This window comes from Diabrotica undecimpunctata, chromosome 3 (genome assembly GCF_040954645.1).
Source record: "Diabrotica undecimpunctata isolate CICGRU chromosome 3, icDiaUnde3, whole genome shotgun sequence".
Taxonomy (NCBI): domain Eukaryota; kingdom Metazoa; phylum Arthropoda; class Insecta; order Coleoptera; family Chrysomelidae; genus Diabrotica; species Diabrotica undecimpunctata.
Window position 1 is genome coordinate 40,476,538 of NC_092805.1, and position 25,666 is coordinate 40,502,203.

Consider the following 25,666-nt stretch of genomic DNA (forward strand, 5'->3'; position numbering starts at 1 on the left):
AGATTTAACAGAGAAAATTAATAGATGGAGAGAATACATAAGAGAATTGTTTGAGGACAACAGAAATAACATTGTTCAGGTAAATGGTGAAACGGGACCTAAAATCTTAAAATGTGAAGTAGAAGTGGCACTTAGAAATTCCAAAACTGGAAAGGCAAATGGACCTGATGAGGTTCCTACTGAATTGCTAAAGCTCTTGAATGATGACTCAATAGGTATAATATTGTACTTATGTAACACAATATACAAAACTGGTATTATACCTCAAGAGTGGCTGTTGTCTACATTCGTTACACTGCCAAAGAAATCTAATGGACATCGAACAATATTTGTAATGAGCCATCTACTAAAGATATTTCTAAAAGTCATCCACAACCAAGTTTATCAAAAGTTGGATTCAGATATTAGTGATACACAGATGGGGTTCAAAAAGGGACTAGTTACTCGAGAAGCTCTCTTCGGTTTGAATGTTCTTACACAAAGATGCCTAGACGTTAATCAGGAAGTACATGCATGTTTTATCGATTTTAAAAAAGTGTTTGACATAGTACGCCGTGACAAGCTAAGAGACATTCTTGAAAGAAAGGATATTTGAATCAGAAAGCTAACATCAAAATAGAAAATGAGATATCACAAGCAATAGAAATACGTAGAGGAGTATGACAGGTTTGCATTTTGTCACCGCTGCTATTTAATGTTTATAGTGAAAGCATCTGCCAGGAAACCCTTTTGCAAGCAAACGAAGGAATCGTAATCAATGGAGAGGTTGTAAATAATATTCGATACCTAGACGACACTGTACTAGTTGCAAGAACAATAGAAGAATTACAACGATTACTTACAAATATACTTTATAAGTATATGGTCTTCAGTAAGAACATGATACAACCAGCACATATTAGTATAAACGGCATTCAAATTGAATATCAAGTTACAAATACTTGGGGACTTCAATAAACGAAACTGGAGACCAAAACAATGAAATAAAAAGACGTATCGAAATTGCCAGGGCCACCTTCATAAAAATGAGGAAATTCTTCTGCAACAGAGATATAAGCATTCCTCTACGATTAAGAATGCTAAGGGGCTACGTATTTAACACGCTATTATACGGTGTAGAGGCCTGGACTCTTAAACAGAACAACATAAGAAATATTAAAAGTTTCGAGATGTGGTGCTACCCTCGAATGCTAAAGATAAGTTGGGTTGAAAGAGTCACAAACTTTGATGTAATGCGAAGGATAGGAAAAGACCCAGAAATTTTGTCAATGATCAAATGAAGAAAACTGGAATATTTTTGTCACCTGATGAGAGGACATAAATAGAAGGAAAACGGAATTCATGCCGTAGAGGAATGTCATGGTTGCGTAATTTGAGAATGTGGTTTGGCTGTACCACTAATGAACTCTTTAGGTCAGCTGTAAACAAGGTCAGGATAGCCTTGATTATTTTCAATCTCCCATAGGAGTGGCATAAGAAGAAGAAGAAGAACAATAAATAGTTTTCGTGGTACTGACGAACAATTCCCTTTACATTTACACAATCACTATTTGCAATCCGTTTGCGTTTCGCAGGTATACACTGCGAAATATTTTCATCAACAGTCAGATGTTCATTGCGTTCACTTGAACTGGTACTCGCACTGGCACTAGATAATTCACTCCTAATTAAAAATCGATCCATTTTAAAAGCGAGCAGTAGCCTAACTAACTACAACGTGCAAAATCATACGGGAATTGATAGTTTGACGTTTGACCAACGACTATCTGTGTGAGATGTGAGTAGAGATGAGCATCGTTAGTTTTAAGACCAACAGTAGCGATCAACAGTGATAGTGTGCAAAAAACGTTGCCTAACCTGCGATCATAACCTCTATTAGAGAAATTTATAACTAAAGGAGTTTTAAGAAAGGAATAAATAAACCATTTTATTTTTTAGGTTATATCCAAGAAATTTTGACATTGTAAAAATAATAATATTTTTACATAATTTTAATTTTGTTGTCTGTTGTATCGAGTTCAATGTCAACAATGGTATTGAAAAACTTCGATGTTTTGGCTCGATGTTGTATTGCCATCGATGGTACGGTTCCGATGTTTAATCGATGATAACTATCGATGTTTTTCCAACGTTGCTCATCTCTAGATGTTAGTGTCTTCAAACGCTATCTCCACAAGCGATAATATGTTGAAATAACGCACGTCTGCATACGATACCGTTGCTACCGCATTCTGTTGGTCGAGCGTTGAACTATTAAAACAGCAGACAAGCGCATAACAGTTTTATTAAATAAAAAATAGTCGGTAAAACTTATTATCACGACGAATTACAAAAGTAAATACTAGTAAGAAAGACGGTAAAATTTTGCGACATACCTACAGGGACTTCAGGGTACACCAGTCCACTGGCTGAGAATCTCTGGTGTAGGTGGTCTACCTCTGCCTTTTCTGTCTACTCGTGGTCTCCACACTGTAATTTTTTGGATCCACCGCCCGTTATTCATTCTGGCCACATGGTCCACTTACTTCCACTTCAGCCATGCTATGCTCTCTATAATATCTGTAACGTCTGTCCTTCTTCTTATTTCTTCGTTTATAAGCCTGTCTATGAGTCAGTTTAACTAGCGAGCGTTCCATTCTTCTTTGGGTACTCTGAGTTTGGTTACTGTAGCTTGGTTTAAGGAAAGTGTTTCGGCGCCGTAAGTCATGACTGAAAGCACACATTGGTCGAATGTCTTCTTTTTCAAATAATTTGGATGTTGCTCTTGAAGATGTCTGATAGAGCTCCCTCCATATACGGCCCATGTCAAAGTGATTCTTCTGCAATTTAGCAGTTTGATTGTTCCTAGCCATTCATAGCCTTTGTATTTATATTTGTGAACTAATCGTATTTCGTTGTAGTTGACTTTGGCATTCTCGCTTTTTACTAGATTTATTATGTATTGTGTCTTTCTCCTTAAACAGGAATGGGTGAGAATGAAAGAAAGCTTTCTATGATTAACTCTTCTTCTTTTTCAACCATTTTCCATCCACTCCTGAATGTAGGTCTCTCCCAATTGCTTCCACCTTTCTCTATCTTGCGCCAATCTAATCCACTGTTTGCCTGCCACTGTTCTTATGTCATCTACCCATCTTTTTTGAGGTCTTTCCATGCTTCTTGTTGTCGTCCTTGGTCTCCATTCTAGAATTTTCCGTGTCCACCTGTTGTCATTATATCGGGCTACGTGACCTGCCCAGCGCCATTTCATTTTTGCAATTTCTGATTCTATGATTAACTAGGAGAGTAATATCCCATCAGAAGAAAAAGTTATAATAGGAGGAGATGCTATTTTGGGCTCAATCTCGTTTTTAAATCCTCAATTATATTGAGAAATTCAAAAGTAAAACTCTACAAAACAATAATACGCCCGGTCCTAATATATGGTTCAGAGACCTGGACTCTAAGCAAAAAGTAATACAATCATGTTAGAATGTTTCGAAAGAAAAGTAATTAGGCGAATTTATGAAGCGGTGAATGACAATGGAGTGTGGAGAAGACGATACAACTTGGAACTTTATAAATATACCAGAAACCAGATATCGTAAAACATAATAAGATAGGACGTCTGAGGTGGATAAGGCGTGTAATGCACATGGAACAAAATGACGCAGCTAGAAAAACGCTCCTTGATATAATCATTGGTCAGAAAAGAAGAGGAAGGAACAGAACAAGGTTCTTTGATAACATCGATGAAGACATGAGAAATAAAGGAATACATGCTTGACGGAGGAAAGGGGACGACTGAAGAAAAATTCTTGAGGAGGCTACAACCCATGCAGGAATGTAAAGCCAGAATGATGATGATGAGATTTTGGCTTGGAAATTTTTTTTTCAGCGACTCAATGATGGACTATATTGCTCATTACACAAACCAAGGAATCTCTAAACAATCTACTAAATTTAGCCGAACTCTAACTTTTATAAATGCTACAAGCAAAGAAAAAATTTTGGCATTATTTGATCTTTTATATATGAGTGGGTTACTGGTGTACCTGAGTACCTGGAATTTATGGTTTAATAACTGCTATAAGTAGAGAAGACATTTTGGCGTTATTCTGTCTTTTATATATGAGTGGTGTTCTAAAAACTAGCTTCCTAGTAGCTTGGAATAATGTCAAAACGATATGGAATACAAAACGCTTTGAATTTTTGATTAATTTTATTCGTTTTAATGACAAAACAACTAAAGACGAAAGGAAACGTGATGATAAATTTGCACTTATAAAATTTCATTATAATAAATTTATTAAAAATTGTGAAGGTAATTACACTCCTAGCGCATATTATGTGACAATGGATTAACAATAGTTACTCAATTTCCGGGGCAGATGTCTTTAAAGTTTATATTCCAAATAAACCCGACAAATCTGGAATTAAATTCGTTATGTTGTGCGACTCTAAGATTTTTTATGTGTTCTGCAATACCATAAATGGGCAAAGAAAGAAAAGATACATCAGAAGCTTTGCCCACCTAACACGTTCATGCAAAAATGATCATGCGTTCGCCTATGCAAAAATCTCAATGGCATAAATTGAAATGTAACCATAGATAATTGGTTTTCGTCCTCAGATCTTGCAAAAAAGCTTTTACAGAAAAGTTGACAAAAGATCACAAAATTTTTTAAAAAGAAACAAAATGTTTCAAGTTCCGACTTTGTTTTTAACGAGAATAAGACGTTAGTATCATTTTATCCAAAAACTAAAAAAAAAAAAAATTGTTCTGTTACTGTGAATATTTAATACTTATGGTGTACTTGATAACGATACTAGCGAACCCGAGATTGTTTTATTTTAAAACTCTGCAAAAGAAGGAGTAGACACTTATGATCAGTTGTGTCATACGAAAACCGTGGCTAGAAAAACTCGTCGGTGTCCTCTCACAGTTTTTGTGGCATGCTTAATGGTACAGGTAATAATGTTTATGTTATTTATAACGCAATTGGAACCAAATCAGATCCAAATTTAAAAATTGCACCCAGGAAAGATTTTTTTAGTCATTTAGCACTACATTTGGTGACTCCGTAACTAAAAAAGAGATTAGAAATAAAAACTTGATTTTGGATGTTCTTAGTCAAGAGGACCAACCAATACTCAGAAATCAAGAAACTCAACCTCCAACCCACAAAAGATGTCAAGTTTGCCTTCTGCCAATAGAAAAGGTAGAGACCTGTGCGTCTGCTGCAAAGCTTGCCTGTGTGCCGAACACAGAAGATCAATCTGTCCAACTTGTACCGAAGGAATATGATTTTTTTTGTAAACATATTCTTTTCTACTACTTAAGTGTTTTTTATAATTTTGCATAATAAAAAATATATAATATACTTATGTATACTTAAAATGTCTGTGATATATATGACATCACGGTGCCACTAATAACCTAAAAAACATCGATATCATTTTAGAGTCAAATACGAGTTTAATTTAAAAGATTTAAAAATTGTTTTTGTATTTTATATATTTTAAACCTACCCCGTATATTTCTTACACTGCTCACTTCACAATAATTAACTCAAGCTTCCCTTTTTCCACATTTTCTTAAAAAAGTATAACATGACACACTATATTACTGTCAGCTATCATTTTACACTCTGACACATCTTTTGACTTTTGGTATGCTAATTGGGATTCGGTAGAACGAATTAAAAAAATTCAACAAATTATAATAAATCAGTATGTGACGACTTAATGGCATCTGACTCGTTTGAGGAATGCTATCGACGATATAAATTTGGAAAAGACCGTAGAATTTTTTAGAGTGAAGATTGATCGAATGTGGAATAAATTTTGTGCATATTGAAGGAAACAAAAACCGGAACTAACGTAATTTTCAAGAAAAATATAATAAATTACAGGGATTATAAATAAACATTCTTTATATGATATAGTTTTTAGGAATATATATAAAAAGTTTTATTTAAAAATCCTTTATAAAAGCAATATAGTTAAAAGACCCTTTCAGGCTACATTAGAGAACATTTAACTAAAAAGTCCAACATCATTATTACCAGGTGTACATGAATCAAGTCACTAAATATTTGAATAAAAACCCTTAAAATGGTACAAAATTTAGTATTTTGTTAAATTTTTGGTAAAAAGATAATTTAATGTTAAAATTTTTAACAGGTACCCTGCATGGCAAGAACTCCCAATGGGGATGTCTGCTGATCTTACGACAATGTCTCTATAGGCTCTAGATGGCAACTGATGACTCCAGTTGCAACAGTATCTGCAACTCAGATATCGTTCAGATATCTAAGGTTAAGTCGCCCCAATCTACTTCTTCCGACCGGCCTATTTAGCATTATTATTTTAAGCACGAGTTAAAAAAACGTACTGTTGAGAGTAAATGAAGACTCGACTTAAAGACAGAAACGGAAACAATATTATGGAGACAGAGCAAACATTACGACTAAAGACCAAAAAAACAGAAAAACAAAAACCACTAAAAAAACAACTCTTTAGAGCAGTTGCTTCTAAAGTTTAGATGGCCATGGTAATTGCTAACCTTCGTAATGGACAAGGTACTTTTAAGAAGATATAGTTTTAACAGGAAGGGGACTGGCTAAACAGAAAAAATTGGAGAAAACGGTTGAGTGAAGGAATACAGTGAAAACTGTGGAAATCCTTGTATATATATATATATATATATATATATATATATATATATATATATATATATATATATATATAGTTTTAACACAATATTCTATATATTTTTAAATATAGACTCTATTTTTTCCCTCCTCTACTCTTTATCCAAAGCTATTGTATTCTGCACTACTCCAACATATTTCTTAAATTCGTAAGTAGAAATATATTAAGTAGATATGATTTCTACTTAAAATTCATTATTAGGAGCAGTGCAATTAAATCCTTCTTTAGATTACAGAGTAGGCACATCAAAGTTTTTAAGAAATTCTGACTCCTTCTTTGGAGTCCTAATCAGGTCTTCCGGGGTCTCAGTCTTTTGAGTCTCTATATCACATCACTCGTACACGCTTCGTTGTTCATTTAACCCTTGAGTAGTTGGGTGGGGCCTGTGAGACCAGTGACAATTTATATCTAATGGAGTGCGCTGCGTTCGTCAGTACCTTTCCGTCCACATGTCGAACAACAGTGAACAACGGGGTTTGTATTAGTGTATAATAGTGCACTAGTTATTTGAACAGAAAGATTACTACAGCTCTATGATGAAGCAGAAGAAGAAAATATTGATTTGGAAAGCGAGCCAGAATCAGACAGGTGTGAAGAAAGTGGCCACAACACAGACACAGAAGAAGAATGGGAGGAAGAATTATAAACAGAATTGGAGGAAGGATTGGGGGAGGAACCTGCAACTTCAAAATATTTGAAAACAATACTCTCTCTTTTAATATGCAAAAGATGGGGTATCCTGGAGAAAACATGCGCTTCCAAAAAAAAAATCAAAAGCAAATGCTCGTCAAGCAGTTGATCCTTTAGAGTGTTGGAAATGTTATATTAATGATAATATTCTCGAGAATTCCCTACTATTGTACAGATGATATGAATGATGATAATATTCTCTACTATTGTACAAAACATAAACATATTTATTTGTAAACTAAGAAACAATTATGCAGATCCGAATGAAGCCAGACTTACAGATACTGTGAAAATAAAGGCGTTAGTTGGTCTATTATACCAAGCTGGGGTTTTCAAAGCAAGCCGCGGAAATTGCAAAGAATTTTGGGCTACTGATGAAACAGGCGAAGAAGTGTTTCGAGCTATTATGGCTCATAGGCGATTTATATTTTTGCTACGTTCCTTGCGTCTTGATGACGTAAATACTAGAGAAGAAAGAAGAACCATACACAAACTTGCACCAATAAGAAACATTTTTGACCAATTTAATTAGAAATTCAAACTTTACTACGTTTCTGGATCTTACTTAACATTAGGCGAGATGCTTTTTGCATTTCGTGGACGTTGCGGATTCCGCATTAACATCCCAAATAAGCCAGTAAAATATGGCATTAAAGTATTTTCCTTAGTGGACGCCAAATGTTTTTACACGTTAAATAGGGAAATATACGTTGGAGCTCAGCTTCCAGGGCCATATCGCGTTAGTACTAAAACCACCGATTTAGTGGAAAGAATATGTGAGCCTGTGTTTGGATTATCTAGAAATATAACCATGGATAATTGGTTTACAAAACGCATGCTGGAACAGCACAAAATTACAATTGTTGGAACAATTCGAAAAAATAAGAGGGAGATTCTAAAAGAACTTCTTGATCCCAGCAGACCCCAGTACTCATCTATGTTTGCATTTTTCAAATCCATTACTTTGATGTCAGATATCCCAAAGAAAAAAAAGTCGGGACGCTGTTATCATCTTTTCACTATGAGGACTCGATTGATGAAGATTCTGGAGGTGACTGTAAGCCCAACATTATTATCTTTTATAGCATTACAAAATCGGGCGTTGACTCAGTCGATTGGAAATGTGCGGCTTATAACGTAGGCAGAAACAGACGAAGATAGCCAATGGTAATTTTTATAATTTAGTCAACATTGCAGGCATAAACTCTCACATCATACATAAATGTAATGCAAATGAAAACGACCTAATTTCGGAATGAAGATTGTTTCTGATTCAACTGGCTTAGTCTTGAAAAGAGAGAACATGCTAACCAGAGCAAGAGAGCAGATCCAGCGCCTCCGAGTCCAAATACACGAGGTCATTGCGCCTATTGTCCAAATCGTAAAACACGATATTTTTGTGTCAAATGCCAAAAATGGCTAGGTATGCTTAGAGCATGTTAAACCGATTTTCAAAGACTGCAATGAAAATTTAAATTAGGATTAGAATTTTGTTTATTAAATGTAAGAGAAGAACACTTTTGATAACTTTTTTGCATTTTCTTAAAGATGTTTATTTTATCATTGTATTTAAAAGAATTAAGATGTATTAAAAAAGAAATAAAAAAAAGATTGTACATATATCAAATAGTTCTATTTTAATCTTTTCTAATGTATTGTGTAAAATAAAAACTGGGCCATACAGACCCCACCCGACTGTTCGTGTAATTTGCATGTTCCTGATTAATCAAGGGTTAACTTTTGCTTCTTGGTGACGTGATTCGTTGACGTGGTGCTAGAGTCGGATGGCGCAAAGAAATCTTTTTTACGCCACACCTCCGCGTATTAAATCTTTTATGGCCATAAGACAAGCCCTTTTGTAACAGTAAATTCTATGACTTCCTCACTTTCTCTCTAGTTCAACTCGAATTACTGTTCATTACAGTCTCAAATTTACCTTTTGTGTTAGGATTGTTCTTAGCTACTCAAACTAACAGATTTTAGTCATTGGCCTTATTTTTATGACAGTTTTTAGTTTGTGTTGTCTTTGCGTTTGTCCCATTTCCGTATATTTTGTTTTGTCTTCGATAACAATCAATCTATATTTCTTTGTTTTATCTTCAAATAGTTTAAATATCTTCAATAATTCTTTTTAATAGTATAGTAAAACCTCGATATAAAGGACTACTTGGGGGAGGGGGTGTCCGTTAAAGCCGAAAGTCCGTTATATAAAAATATGTTTAAAATAAATCAAAATACTTTTTTTTGAAAATGTATATGTACACTGTAATTAGATATATATATATATATATATATATATATATATATATATATATATATATATACAACATACAAACAAAATTCTATTTAAGTAATTTGTCTTCGGACATTCGTCGTGAAGTGACGTTGCTGTGGATATCGACGCGCTTGCTGTCGGTAATCTCGTTTTGAACAAGTTTCCTTTGCACTTTCCATGTTTGCTGTTTTTCTATGATCAACTGTCTATACAGTTTAATACCAATACAGTTTAACTATTTGATGAATAATCAATAAATGTTGTTAGATCATCGAGATGCGATCTTACCTCTGATAACTTCATTTTTAACAGTCTTGTTTTGTCGTCTTGTTTGCTATCTTTACTTCCGTTCCCCTTTTTAAGGTTATACCCAAGATCACCTTCTTCTACTTCTAGCGATTGTAAAACATCTTCCTCAGCTACATGTTCTCCGGCATTATGTATTGTCCTACAGAAATTAGTAACTTTCAACCCTTCTAAATCTATGTCTGCATCTTGGCCATCAAACAAATTCTTCCAACCATTTTTTAATGTTTGCTCTTTCACCTCCTCCCATGCTGCAGCAAAATTAAAAATTGTTGATTTTAAATTGTAAGACCTTAAGTTTTGCAAGGTACGTTGAGCTCTTGTATCTTCTGCATTATCTCCATCGTACAATACAACCATTACTTCGTGTAAAAACTTTCTGCGATATATTCGTTTGGCTGCCAAAATTATTCCCTGATCCATGGGTTAAATAAGCGATGTTGTATTTTCAAAGGGTTGAGCAGGAGCGTTGTCCAAAAGCAATAAACATTTTACCTCTTTTGACGGTATTCCCAATTTTTCTCTTGAAATTTTCTCACTGAAGGTACAATTTCTTTGAAAAACCAATTTTTGAAAATATCTGAGGTGAACCATGCCTTCTTAGAGCTATAATATGAAAGGGCATATGATGCATTATGTCTTTTAAAACTCTAGGTTTACGAGATTTGCCAACCACTACAGGTGTCAATCTATGCGATCCATCAGCGCTAGCACAAAGCAGTGCCAAGATCCTGTCCTTGCTGATTTTTCTTCCAGAATCCGATTTTTCATATTTGGAGGCTTGTGCGCTTTCAGGCAAAGTACGCCATAACAAACCAGTTTCGTCAACATTGTAAATCTGAGATTATAATAGCATTTTGTTACTTACTTGCTATATGTGCTACTAATTTTTGCCTAAAAGGTTCTGTTTCTTCTTTTGGTGCAGTTGAAGCTTCGCCGTAAATTCTTTTTATTCATGATTCCGTGCCTTTTACGAAACCGCCAGAGCCATCCATCACTTGCTCTGAATGGTATGTCCATATGATTTGCTAATTTAATTGCAGCAAATGTCAATTTGACTGCTCGGACCAGGATCCCACTAGAACGTTGTTGGCCATACCATTTTAAGATTGTTTCTTCCAGTGAAGTTTCACGAGCTAATTTCATTCGTTTTCCAAGATTGCTATGCACTCCTACATCACACATGAATGCAAATTTATTTATTTTGGTTTTGTTTTTTTTTATTTCCGAAAGTTTGCTTTTTTATGCCATATTGATTACATATGAGACGCATGTGTAATATTAACAGTATGTTTTTATTTTTTTACATTTGACCGGATTTTTTGTCCGTTATATCCAAAGTCCGTTAAATAGAGGTCCGTTATATCGAGGTTTTACTGTACTGTACTAAAATTATTACTTGCATTCATTCATAATCCGCATTCCCTCATTCTTACGTCCAACGTAAAATTAAAAATTACTATTGACAATGGATTTCCCTGCCTTAATTCTTTTATACCTTTAAATTTTTCTGTCACTTTTTAACGTGCTTGTAGGGCTTAGTACATATATGTTTTGTTTTAAATCATTAGCTTGTTTGAAATCAATAAAAGAAGTTTTGAGGTTAAACTGTTTTTTAGATGAACCAAAAATTTAGTCAATGATGTATCTGAATATTTACCATTTTTTTTTTAAATAGTATCTTTAATATGAATAAAGATGGATCAAATCTGGAATGAATAATTATTTTTGTCACAATTAACCAAATATATTTTATTACACAAATAATGTGCACTTGCGAGCTACCCCACGAAGTCTTTGTCGTCGTCGTTGTTGGTGCTATAATTTCAGCCCCCGTTAGCGTAAAGGGATGCTTAACGACACCAGAAATAAATTACCCCTAGGGTTTCTATACAAGCTTGAAAATGATTTGCTTAATGCGAGGGAGCTCAGCGAGAGCTTTATATGACAAATTTTATTCAATAACCTATTGATGGTGGTAGAGTAAATAGACTGAATGCTGCTGTTATGCTTGCTTTTGTAGCCGGGGTAATTTGATAAAGATGGATTACGTATTTAGGGAAGGATAAACAGGGAAGTTGATATAAACAATAGGGATGTTATTTAATTTTGCTATTAGTGGAGTTTCCTCTGTTGTTTGCATTATTATAATAATTTTATTTAAAAAATTAATCAAAATAACATTTTTTATTTGTATTTAAATTTCTACTGTTAAGATAGAACTTAACTTTTACTGGAATACTTAACAGCAAAAAACAAATAGGTTTGGTTAACATCGGAATGAAATGTTCACCTGCAAAAAGGAGGTTTGTATTAAGTAACAAAACTTGTTAAGGAAATCTTCAAACAAGAAAAATCATAAAAGAAAGAAAATAAAAAAAAGACAAAAACTTTTAAATATTTGTAAAATATGTCTAAAAATCCTTTTTTCCTTCCTTTTGTTTTCTAATTTGAGCGTTTGCTTCCACATCAGAAGATGTGGGACTAATTGGTTTCATAATGAGAGGTTGGGAATCGTGATCAAAATATCGAGATCAAAAGATGTATTGAAATTCCTAGCTGCATTTTCATAAAAATGAATAAACTGTTTAATAATCGTGATAGCATACTCTTTCTAGGAATCATATTCTTAGGATCATATGTATTTGATACCTTGTTGTATGGGGTGGAAGCATGAACTCTAAAACAGAACAATATGTGGTGCTATCGACGAATTAAAAAAAATGGGTTGACCATGTCACAAATATCAAATGTCAAAAGTATTACGTCAAATGAACAGAAGATCTGAAGTAATACTTACCAAAAAAGGGGAAGTTTGAAATACTTGGGCGATCTTATGCAGGAAAAAAATACACATTTCTATAAAATATACTGCAGGGAAAGATTGAAGAATGAAAGAATTGGGACAGCAAAACAATGTCCTGGATGAAAAATTTAAGAGAGTGATTTGGTTGCACCATTAACGAACCATTTAGAACAGCTGAAACAAAATTCGAATAGCCTTCACATTATCCAATCTCCGATAGGAGAATCACAGACAGAAGAAGAAAAAATGTATTTAAACAATCAAGAAAAAAAGTAGCTGAAATAATACTCATCTTAAAGCTAAGTAAAGAACTTAAAAATTGTAGCGGCTAGTAAGTCTACTGCTAATGCTTACCAAGGTATTCGAAAAACTTCTATTTAGATGACTGACTGAAGATAGCAGAATAAATCAAAAACATCCATTCGGATTCAGACAGCAACATTCTAACACCCAACAGGTGCTCGTAGATGGACATTAGGGGGATTAGCTTCTCTAAAGATGCAGAGAAGAGAAATTCACCTATAGAGAGAGGTAAGTATCTTGGGGTTATACTAGACTCGCAACCTATCTGGAACCGGCAATTAGAAAAAATAACAAGCAGTGCGTTGACAACTCTTACGAGAGTCAGATACATGTATGGAAAGAAATGGGGATTAAAATCGGAAATGGTGCACTGAGTGTACATTATCGTGATCAAACCCTATGTGATGACTAAGACACTTCAAACAAATGCAAAAGCCAAACTTAACAAGGTGCAAAGACTTGCGTGTATGGGGATAAGTGGTGCCATGCGTACTACTCCAATAGCAGCTATGAAGGTTATACTAGGCCTGCCTCCCTTGCACTTAATAATACCCTCCATTTGATAAATACCTCTAATAGCAGATGCAAAATTGGAAGTCTAAAGGATAAAACAATCACTGAAACTTCGCAATGAAGTGATAGGGCATGTAAGTATCACAAGGACTGTGACGAAGGACTTCTTTACTGCGAAAATGGATCACAAGACAAAAATGTATTTAATTTTAAGATTCCATACAGGCTATCTATTCCAGACAGCTATGTATGGAGAAACAAGGAGTACCATAACCAACAGGTAAGATCTGGTATAGAGACGAATCCAAGACTAGTGAGTGTGTGAGGGCAAGATCATACTCCAAACACCTAAGAATTAGCGAAAGCTTTGACTTATGAAGAAACTTTAACTGCAATGTGCAAATATTGAGATAGGGAAATAATGAGCGAGAAAGCACTTGAAAAAAAAAATAGGACAGTCAAGAGGCACTGAAGGCAATGGTGTGTCAGAAAGTAACGTTCAGACTGGTGTGGGACTGCATCGGAGAACTGAATGAACTGGGAGACCAGAAGAAGATTGAGCTTGTCTACGTTCCAGGGCACCAGGGCATCGAAGGCAACGAAAAAGCAGATCAACTTGCTAAAAGAGAATCTAATGGATCAAACGAACCAACTGTGACTTTGGGAGTACCAAAGGTTGCAGTACGTAGGGTTGTAGAGGACTGGATGAGAGGAAAAGCATGAGCGATATTAAGAAAGAATTCCAAAACAAACACATGGGATAAACTTCATTGGTGGATCATTGAAGATTTGCTTTTCAATGTGATATCAAATTCTGATTCTGATCGAATTATTTTTAGTTTGCATATAGTATATGAAAATTCATATGACAAACAAAAAAATATATATTTAAATAAATTTAATATTCTTTTAGAACAAAACAGTATACATAGATACTTTAGATAAAATAAAAAGAAATAATTACATATGAGCTACAGTTCTCAATCTTTCAAATAGACATTTAAATGCAACACTGAGTTTAATACTATTAAAGGGTCCAAACTTTGCATAATTAGCTCAGTGGAGAAAATGTTTCAATACTTATCAACCCACGAAAAAGCAGAAATTACGACTCCATAATTATCCTACCCGAAGACAAGGAGATTGCAACTGTGATAATGGATAAAATTCAATATGAAAACAAAATTAAATATCTCTTAACAAACGGACCTTTACAGGATAACGGATACAAAATTAACAAAGGATCCAACAAAGCCTTTGGAAAACAGAATATATAGAACTTTATTCAAGTTTAAAGATTATTTAAAAAATTATCAAAGAAGATTAATTACACCGCATTACAGTAAGATACCTTATTTCTATGGAGTACGCAAAGTTCATAAAACGAATTTCCTACTTAGACCTATTTGTAGTACCATGAATTCTTATAGTGAACTGTCAAAATTTTTATTAAATATTGTACAACCATTTGTAAATAAAGATGAAACATTTATAAAAAATTATGTGGTATTAAATTTAATTCATATAATATTTTAGTAAGCTTTGACATAAATAGTTTATTTACAAATGTGCCATTAGATAAGACTTTAAATATAATCAAAACAAAATTAGAGAATGATGGTATACTGGCAACAAGAACAAGACTAAATAAAATATATCAGCTATAATGGAGTTATTGACATTATGTACTGATAATACCTATTTTAACTAAATAATTAATTCTATATACAAAATTTTGGTCTAGCAATGGGCTCTAGTTTATCTCCATTATTAGCCGATATATTTATGGAAGATTTTGAAACAAATATTTTTAAACAAAATTTTAAACCTACAGTATGGTGGAAATATGTAGATGATGTATTCTCAATATACCCTCATGAATCAGAAATGTTGGACACATTCCTAAATGATATAAACTATAAAGTAGAGACAATAGCATTTACCATGGAAAGGGAATATAATAACACACTACTTTTTCTGGATGTTTTAATCTCTAAGAACGATACTGGATATGAGACTCAGGTGTATAGAAAATCAACACACACCAAGAGATATCTAAATTACAAATCAAATCAAACATCAGTATTAAAAAGAGAATCATTAAGTCCTTATACGATAGAGCGAAAATTATTTGTTCTAACGAAAATTGGTTCTTAGAGGAGAAACATTTGTTAACATCTGTTTTATTAAAAAATGACTACCCGTTATCGCTTCTTCTTTGTCAACCATTTTCCATCCATTCCTGAATGTAGGTCTCTCCCAATTGCTTCCATCTTTCTCTATCTTGCGCCAATCTAATCCACTGTTTGCCTGTCATGTCTTCCCATGCTTGTTGTCTCTATTCTAGAATTCTCCATGTCCACCTGTTGTCATTATATCGGGCTACGTGATCTACCCAGCGCCATTTCATTTTTGTAATTTCTTCCACAATATCCCTAATCTTCGTTCTACGTCTTATCTTGGTATTTCTAATCTTGTCTCTCAGTGATATTCCAAGCATGATTCGTTCCATTACTCTTTGCGTTGTTTCTAATTTTTTAGCAGATTTTTTGGTAAGGGCTACTGTCTCCAAGCTTTTATCTTTTATAAATAAGAATTTTCAACAATCGACCGAATGATACAGAACAACTTAGAACGACATCCTACAGCATATACAAGGAATAATACAGGAAAAATAACAATATCATACATAAAGGGTTATCAGAAAAACTTAAGGAGGAAATAAATTAAATATTTTAACAACATTCAAAACAACAAACACATTAAGATATATTTCATCTAGAGAAGAAAGAACAAAGAGTTACATTTATAAAATAACTTGTGAATGCCATCATTTTTATTTAGGTGAAACATCAAGACTATTAAATGTTAGATTATATATATATATATATATATATATATATATATATATATATATATGTATATATATATATATATATATATATATATATATATATATATATATATATATATATATATATAAGGTTCTTGAACTCGTAAGTGGAGCATCGAGCTTCAGTGAAAACGCGCCATCGGGTTCTATTTTGCGCTAAGGCCTTCACCTCATTCCAAGACTTTCCTTGGTCTCTTATGTGAGTGTGTGACCGATCCAACCCCACTTTCTGGACTTAAATTCATTTTGTACCCTCTTTTGTTCGGTCAGGTGTAGCATATCTTCGTTTCTGATGGTGTTAGGCTAGAATATACGAACAATTCTTCGTAAACATTTGTTAACAAAGACCTGTAGTTTGTCTGTGAGGGTGTTTGTCACTTTCCAGGTTTCACATCCGTAGAGTAGAACAGACATGACATTTGATCGGATTAAGTGAACATAAAAGTGAAGGATAAATGTTAGATTAAGTGAACATTAATGTTATATACGAATTTATATAATAATATCTAAAAATAGAGAATTTGATAGATCTCAAATATGTAAATACGCATGGGAAAATGAACATAGGGTTTAATTAAACGATTCAAGTATAGTCCTGAAAGAAACGGATGGCAAAAAAATAAAAACCAAATAGGCAGCTGTAATTATGCCTAATGAGACTTGCAGAATGCAGTAGGATCTGGTTTCAATATCAAAAGAGAAAGTCAATAAAAAAATACAATAACATACACATACAGTCAGAGTTTGGTGTTTATTAAAAGGAAACTAAATGTAAGACCAAATACTTACCATATTGGGAGAGTATTATGTGGTGTTCTCCTGATGATTTACTATGGAATCAGTAACAAGAGAATTTTACTGTCTTCAGTGCATGTGGTTGTCTGTTTAAAGACGAATCACATACTATGATTTTTTTTAACAGATATTTTTATAAAAAAGTTGATTTCATGTAATCGAATGAACCATCTTATATTAAAGTCGTCCCAGGAACGCGACTCAGCTATATTGGCAATATAATTTTAAAGTCGTGTACTTTAAAATGTGTAATATATATGTCAATATGAATGAGTCAGACAAAATTAAATTATTAGAAGAATTTTTCCCCTAATAACTTTCTTTCTTTCTTTCTCCCCTTCCTTTTACCCTATCAGGGTGTCGGATTTGGGCTAGCTATTTTAATTTCCATTTACCCACCTCTTTCATTCTTTTCTGTTTCCTGCCATTATTTTCAATTCCTCGAGTGATTTTTGTTTAAGTTTTCCCGCCTCTACTACTTGCTGTATCCATTTTTTTCTTGGTCTGCCTCTTTTTTTTTCCGATGTGTTTTGCTTCATAAATTTTTCTTGTTATTCTATTGGATTGCATCCTCATCAGATGCCCATACCAGTTCATTTGTCTCTTTGCTATTTTGTTCACTATCGGTTCCTGGTTGACCATTCTCCTAATAGTCTCGTTGCTTAATCTATCTCATTTTGTCTTTCCAACTATCCTTCTTAGATGTCTCATCTCCATTGCGTTTATCCTGCTCTTATGTTTTTCCAGAATTGTCCAGTTTTCACTTGCATAGAGCACAGTCGGTATCACTATTGTGTTATATATTTTTATTCTGGTTTCTCGTGCAAGTTCTCTTTTTTTCCATTATTGGGGCTAAAGCATAATATAACTTGTTTGATTTCTTTGCTCTATTTGTTATTTCACATTTTATTTTTCCGTCATTAGTTATTATACTTCCCAGGTATTCGTAAGTTGTTACTATTTCCAATTCTGAGTTTTTACATTTTATCTTTATTTGATTATCTTCTTTATCTCCTTTGCCGCTGATTATCATTATCTTACTTTTTTCCTCGTTTATCTCCATTTTTAGTTCTTCTATTTGTTCTACCTATATATCCATTAGTTTCTGCATTTTATTCTCGGAATCTGCTATTAGTACTATGTCGTTTGCATACATTAACGACTCTATTGTTACCGGTTGTAATCTGCGGTAACCTATTATTGTCTGTAGTCGATTGGTTCTGACTCTAGTGTTTCTTATCAATTCGTTCATTTCTATTATGAATAGCAAAGGGCTGAGACTATCTCCTTGTTTAATACCTCTCTTCCAATTAAATGCTTCCAATCTTTCCCCTGTTATTTGTACCCTTCCTTTTACCTCTTTGTAAGTACTTTCTATAATTTTTATCAATGCATTAGGTACGTTTATTTTCCTCAAGCATTTCCCTATAATATGTCTTTCTATCGTGTCAAATGCTGCTCTTATGTCTATGAATGCTAATTGCTATGAATAACCCAAATACTAACCTTAACTTAGGTCACTTAATAACAAAAAACAAAATTTGTTTAATTTATTAATGTTTTGTATTTTGAGACGATTTCCGAAGTGGAAATTAAAACGTCAATAAACTTATTTTAAACATACATTGTGACTTATTCTTAATAAAAAATAATAATTGCTGCATCTTTCATGATATATTATCATTATAATTAATTGGGGTTTAATCGCAGATAAAATAATATTTTATATATTTGTTTCTTAATTATTATTTTAAATATCCTTTTATTTAATTTAAATTGACTTTTTCATAACTATTATATTGCTTGATTAATCATGTGTTACCAACTTCTATTAAAATGTTAAATTGTAGACAAACAAATCCAAAAATAACCTGTTTAAACATGCTCTAAATGTACCGTATATGACTGATACTCCACACCTCCATATTAATATGATATACAACTCTCGCTTTTGACAACTCTTTCAATATCTCAGCATCCGCGCTACAGGAAGAGTAAATGGCTCGAAAAAAAGTTTGATTTACTCTGCTATGACAGTTCATACTTGTTAGACCGTGTCATCTTGTTAGAAAAAGACGAGGATTCGGATGTCTAGAATGAGCATATCTTTCTCGGGATAAATTGCCGCTTTCATCGCGCCAACTATTTAAATTGCTGTGAAAAATTACTGTGATTCTTCACAATTAAGAGGCGTTTACTTTTGGTTTATGTTAACGAGACAAAATTAGATTCGGTCATTTTGTTCGGAATGATGAGTTTTTTCACTCTTGAGATTCGTAACGATATTTTTTAAATCATATGTTAATAATAATAACAAATAACCATCGAATTGATGGTGATACATATGATTTTAATTAAGTTTAAGATCAGATTATAGAAATATTTTAAGATTCTAAAAGTGAGCTACAAAGCTCATGGTATAGATATAATGAGAGGTAAGTTTATCCGACTTTGGAGCTAAATAGTGTATATTCGATTCCCATTAGAAAATCTCAAAGTATAGCCTAGATAGTTGCTTCTAAGGCTTCGAAAAATCAAAAAATCGTAATCTGACAGTTCCTCTATACTTAGTGGTTTGGAGTCGACGTTAGATTCTATGTCCCGTATATCTGTGTAATGGTTGATTTAAAGAGATAGTTTTCAACTACTTGACGGCCGCACAAAATATGGGTCTTAAAAAACGAGAAAAAAACCAAAATGTTAACGCAGATGCCAAATAACAGAGATAGAGCTAGAAACACCGAACAAAACTTTAGCATAGACCACTATAATTTTGAGGTAGTAAATAAGTTTACCTATCTGGGGTCTCTCATAACAAGCAATAATGACACATCTGAAGAAGTAAAACGAACGGTATTGATAGTGAACAAATATTATTTTGAACTAAATAAACAGCTGAAAAACTGAAATTTAAGTCAAAAAACCTAACTAACAATATATAGAACATTCATCCTACCAATGCTGACATATGGGTCAAAAATATGGACCATCTCCAAAACAGACGCAAATCATCTGCTCGTATTCGAAATTAAGATACTACGTAGAATAGTTGGCGCAATCTGTGAGAATGGTATTTGGAGAAGGCGATATAATTTCGAATTGTAGGAGAAGTATAAAGAAATAGTTAATCTAGAAGTTAGTTAGCCCATCTAAGCCTACCTTTTATAAAGAGAGGTACGCTTAGATGGGCTTGACATGTGTCAAGAGCAACTGAAAATTACCCACCCAGACCAACCATATTAGCGGCACCAGTAGGAAATAAAGAGATAGGTATAGACATTAAGCCCAGTGAAACCGGGGTGCATAATTTCACCACTGATCTTCAATCTGTACCCCGAGCACATTTTTGAAAAGGCTCTAAAAGATATTGATGAAGACCTCTTAATAAATTGAGTCAAGCTCAATAGCCTGCGGTATGCAGATGATACAATAGTGTTTTCCAATACCATAGAAGATTTGCAAAACTTAATAAACAAAGTAACGGAAAAAAGTAGAACATATGGACTGGATATAAACACCAGTAAAACCAAGCTAATGATCATCTGCAAGTAAAACATAACTGGAGCAAATCTGTATGTCAACCAAATGAGAATTGAGCTTGTCTCACAGTACAGCTACTTGAGAACTATAATCAGTGAGTCGTAGTACAATACCCAAGAGATTAAATGTCACATCGGAAGGGCAAAAAGTGCATTCTTGACTATGAGTTCTGTGTTCAAGAGCCATGACCTTACTCTAGAAAAAAAAAATAAGGCTCCTTAAATGTTACGTGTACTCAGTGCTTCTGTACGGAGTAGAAACGTAAACATTGAAGGCGAAAACGCTATCAGAACTTCAGGCTTTTGAGCTATGGTTATACAGAAGGATCCTGAAGATATCATGGACAGACAAAGTCACCAATGAAGAAGTACTACGGAGACTGAACATAACCGCGGATTTTGTGAACATCGTGAAGGGCCGTAAGCTGCAGCACTTGGGACATATAATGAGAAATCAAGGCAGATATGAGCTAGTTCAATGCATTTTGCAAGAAAAAATTAAAGGAGAAAGGGGCCCAGGACGAAGAAGAATATCCTGACTTGCTAATTTGAGAGCATGGTGTAGAAAGACCTCAACACAGCTATTCCGTATGGCAACTGACAAAGTCATCATAGCCAGAATGATCGCCAACGTTCATAATGGACAGGTATCTTAAGTAGAGGTAGACCAAGACTGAAATGGAGGGATTATGTGGACGAGTACGCGAGGAAGATCGACGCAACAAACTGGCAACGGTTGGCGATAAACAGAAACGACTGGTGAAATAGACTGGGAAAAGTCGACGCTTAACTAGGGCTGTAGCACGACTAATGATGATGATGTATACCTGTTTACACAAAGATATTTAACAATAAAATTCGGTATGTTAAAATAAAGAGCTACAAGCCATCTACAATCTATATTAATCATCTTAATCATCATAAGCCTCAAATTTCTACTGTTGACCATAGGCTTTCTTCCCTTGTTTTAATTCCCATCTATTCTGTGCAACTTTTATTTAGTTTTTATTTATTTATTTTAAGTCGTCAGTCCATCGTGCTGATGATTGTCACTTCCGTTATTCTCATGCAGTCTTCATTCTTACTTTGATACTTTGTCCAGGAGAACTGAAATTAGACTTAAGAGTTGGGCTAGCAAGGTGCGGTATTAATTTTTTTAGACTGACCTCTACGGAATGAAAGCATCGACCGTTAACGCAGCGACTGCTCAGAAGCTGTAAGCAGTCTAACTTTGGATATATAGAAAAATCCCAAAGATATCATGGACCGATCATCTAACAACTAACGAAGTCATTAACATAACATAACATAACAAATAACGAGACCAGTTAACAAAAGAATGGAAACAGTGAAAACCATCAAACCACAATACGACGTACTTCAAATGATTATACATGGGCAGATACAGGACAGGAGAAGAATCTAATTGATGCGTAACTTGGGGAAATGGCACGAATGTACATCAATAGAACTATTCAGGAGATAACAGAAGTATGTAGAGGCGAAGAATGATTGAACCCTTAGTTTTAGATCCCAAGAATTACTAGACCCTAGACTAGCTTTATAATAGACACTGAACTCAATGGTCCTGTCAGTTTAGTTCCATCTTAATTACCATTAGTGCTTTCAATTCCATGAGTCACTATCAAAGCAATAAGTGGGAATTGCAGCCAGGGACATAACTAAAAATAATACACAAATTAGAGAATGCACAAAGCAGATTCAGGAATAGCTAACAGGCAAGATTATATATTCATCATGTAGAAAATAATAAAATAGGTAAAAAATTAGAAAAATATATGTTTTCCTATACCTTACCCCTATATATGAGTTTTATATACATGGAAAACACTTTCAAATCAATAGAAAGAGAAACTATATCAGATAAACAAAAAAAAAACAAGTTACCAAAGTGACAACAAGTATATACAAGAAAACAACAGCGTAATAATGTACAATATGCTATCAGAACTATTTGAAACAACAAAGGAAGTAAGATAATGAGGTAGTTTGAGTCCAAGATGTATTCAGTGGAATAGAATGCGAACGATAAATGCAGAGAAGTGCCATAGTGCTTATCGCAGAAGCTAAAGTTCGACTTAAATACTTGAAATTAAAAAAATACAAACCAAATATAAATAAAGAAAAAACACGAATAAGGAAAACAACGATAAAAGAAAAGACGGTAGGCGCAATAGAAGTATAGATAATATCAAAGATAATACAGACTTGCACACTTAAATATGGGAACAATAATAAACAATAGAGGAAGCATACAGATTAGAAAATACATTAGAAAATACATTTGAGCATTAAATGGAGAATTCCTTAATAACAAGAAATATTGAGTAAAACAAAGATAAATATTTACCAACTTTGACAGAAGGAGCAGAAAACGAGATCTTCAACAAAACACGGAAAAGTAGAATTCATTTAGCAGAATTGAATTATCTTAGAAAACTAGGTGTTATAAGAATAGATAGAATTTGAAATAGCGAAATTAGAGAAAGGCCCAAAATTAAACCTTTGCTAGACACAATACAAGCAAAGCAAATGGCCTGGTTTGGGCAGTTATTCAGGATGGACGATAATAGGCAAGTACACAGACTACTGGAGGCAAAACCAATAGGTAAGGTAATGGACGAGGATGTCCGGTTTAAGCCTGGAATAGAGGATTCTTCTTCTTCAGCCTTAAGTAATCCAACTTTGGACATAAGCCTCCCCCAAATTAATCCAGTGTTTTCTATTTTGCGCCACTGGCTTCCAGTTGTGTCCTCCGATCTTCTTTATGTCATCAGCCTATCTCATTTGTGGTATTTCTCTGCTTCTCTTTCCTAACCATGGTCTCCATTGTTATATTTCGTGGTTCCATCTTTTATCGTTCAGTCGCGCATTGTGTCCTGCGAAGCTTCATTCTAATTTGGCAGCATGTTCTCCTGCGTCTTTTACTTTGGTTTGCTTCTAATCCATTTGTTTTTTTTGTCTATAAGTCTCTCCCCGAGCATTGATCTTTCCATCGCTCTTTGTGCCTTTACTATTTTATCCATATTAGACTTGGTGAGTGTCCACGTCTGTGAACCATATGTGATTATAGGGAGGATACACTGATCGTAAATTCTGGTTTTCAAATATTGTTCTATTTTAGTGCTTTTCAAGATCCAACTCAGTTTTCCAAATACTGCCCACACTAACCTTATTCTTCTGGTAATTTCGGCAGTTTGATTTTCTTTGTTAACTTTCATTATCTGTCCCAGGTAGATGTATTCGCTTACTGTTTCTAAATTTATGTCGTTCAACGTTATTTCTCTAATGTTCGGTGTATTAGTCATTATTTTTGTTTTTTTCAAGTTCATCTTAAGACCTACTTTTTCCGAAGCTTGAAATAGTCTCTTCCATTAACATTTATTCCTTTATCTGCCCAGTTAATGTCTTTGAACACGTCTTCCAGTCCAAATGTGAAAAGCTTTGGTAAGATAACATCTCCCTAGCGAACTCCTCTGTTGATTGGTATAGCTTTGGTTTTCGCATCTATTTGTATTTTCATTGTAGCTTTCTTGTAAATATTATGTATGAGCATTCTGTATCGGGAATCTATCCTGCAATTGTTCATAGCTCTCTCTATTGCCCAAAGTTCTGTGGAGTTGAATGCCTTTTCATAATCAACGAAGCCAATGTATAAGTGTGTTCATGGCATATAAATTTTGCTGTTCTAAGAAGATATATAATTTTTCGCCTCTTTCATTTCGTGTGCCATAATCATGCATCCCCATTTTAGTTTCAGTATTTTCTTCTTTTTTACCTTATTTTGCGTTGAAATCTCCCATAATGATGGAATACTTTGTATTATTTTCTTCTAATGCTGTTATCAAATCTTCGTAGAACATTTCAACTATCTCTTCCTGATGTGTTGTTGTGGGAGCATACACTTCTATAACCTTGATCTTGGTTTTATTATCTAGGTCTATTTTAATATAAGCTACTCTATCAGAAACGCTTTTATATGTAGAAATATATGGTGTGAGATACTTTTTGACAAGAAATCCTACTCCATCAGTTGTTTCGTCTATTTTCCCTGTATAGTATAGGCGATTTCCAGAATTTGGATGAGTGTATTGTTCGCCTCTTCTTTTCACTTCTGACAGTCCTACAATATCCCACTTTATCTTGGATAGTTCTTCTAATTCATAGACCATTTCATCTTTAGCCATCGATTGGATGTTGTATGTGGTTAGTAGTAAGTGTTTTTATTTGTTCGTATCTATTTTTTCGCGTTTTGTTGAGCCTGTGCCTTCCCCAGAATCCGTGAGGCTAACCAGTTTTCCGGTGTGAGATTCTGAGCTGCTAGCTCTACTTATCTGGGGTATCGTCTCATTTTGTTTCAAGTTCAACATGTTGTGTTTTGAGGGTATATTGCCATTACAACACCACTCGGCTGCGACTTTGTGGTACCGCACCTGCCAGGAATTGTATTCCTTAGCCATGGACCACTAATGACACAGCTGCTGACCTGTGTCATGTCCTCAGGTGATCCGCGGGCACTTATCTGGCGAAGCCTTATTCATATCTGTCCTGTATATCTACAGGAGCGTTCCCTATCAGCCATTGGGACGCGCCGTGTCGGGGTTAAGGACTTCCCCGCCCAGTCTCTCTTGCACAATGTACTGAAGGACCCCTACTCAGTTCAGCGTCTCTCCTTTACACAAGCTGAGACCGGCATCGGAATAGGGGATAGAAACACTTAAAACTCAAAATTTTAGATAACTAGATAGTTTATTAAAACTTAGGTACACCCTGTACAGTCAATATTCCTTTTCGTTGTTACATCTCCACGAAAAAAAGGTCTGTAAGATTTA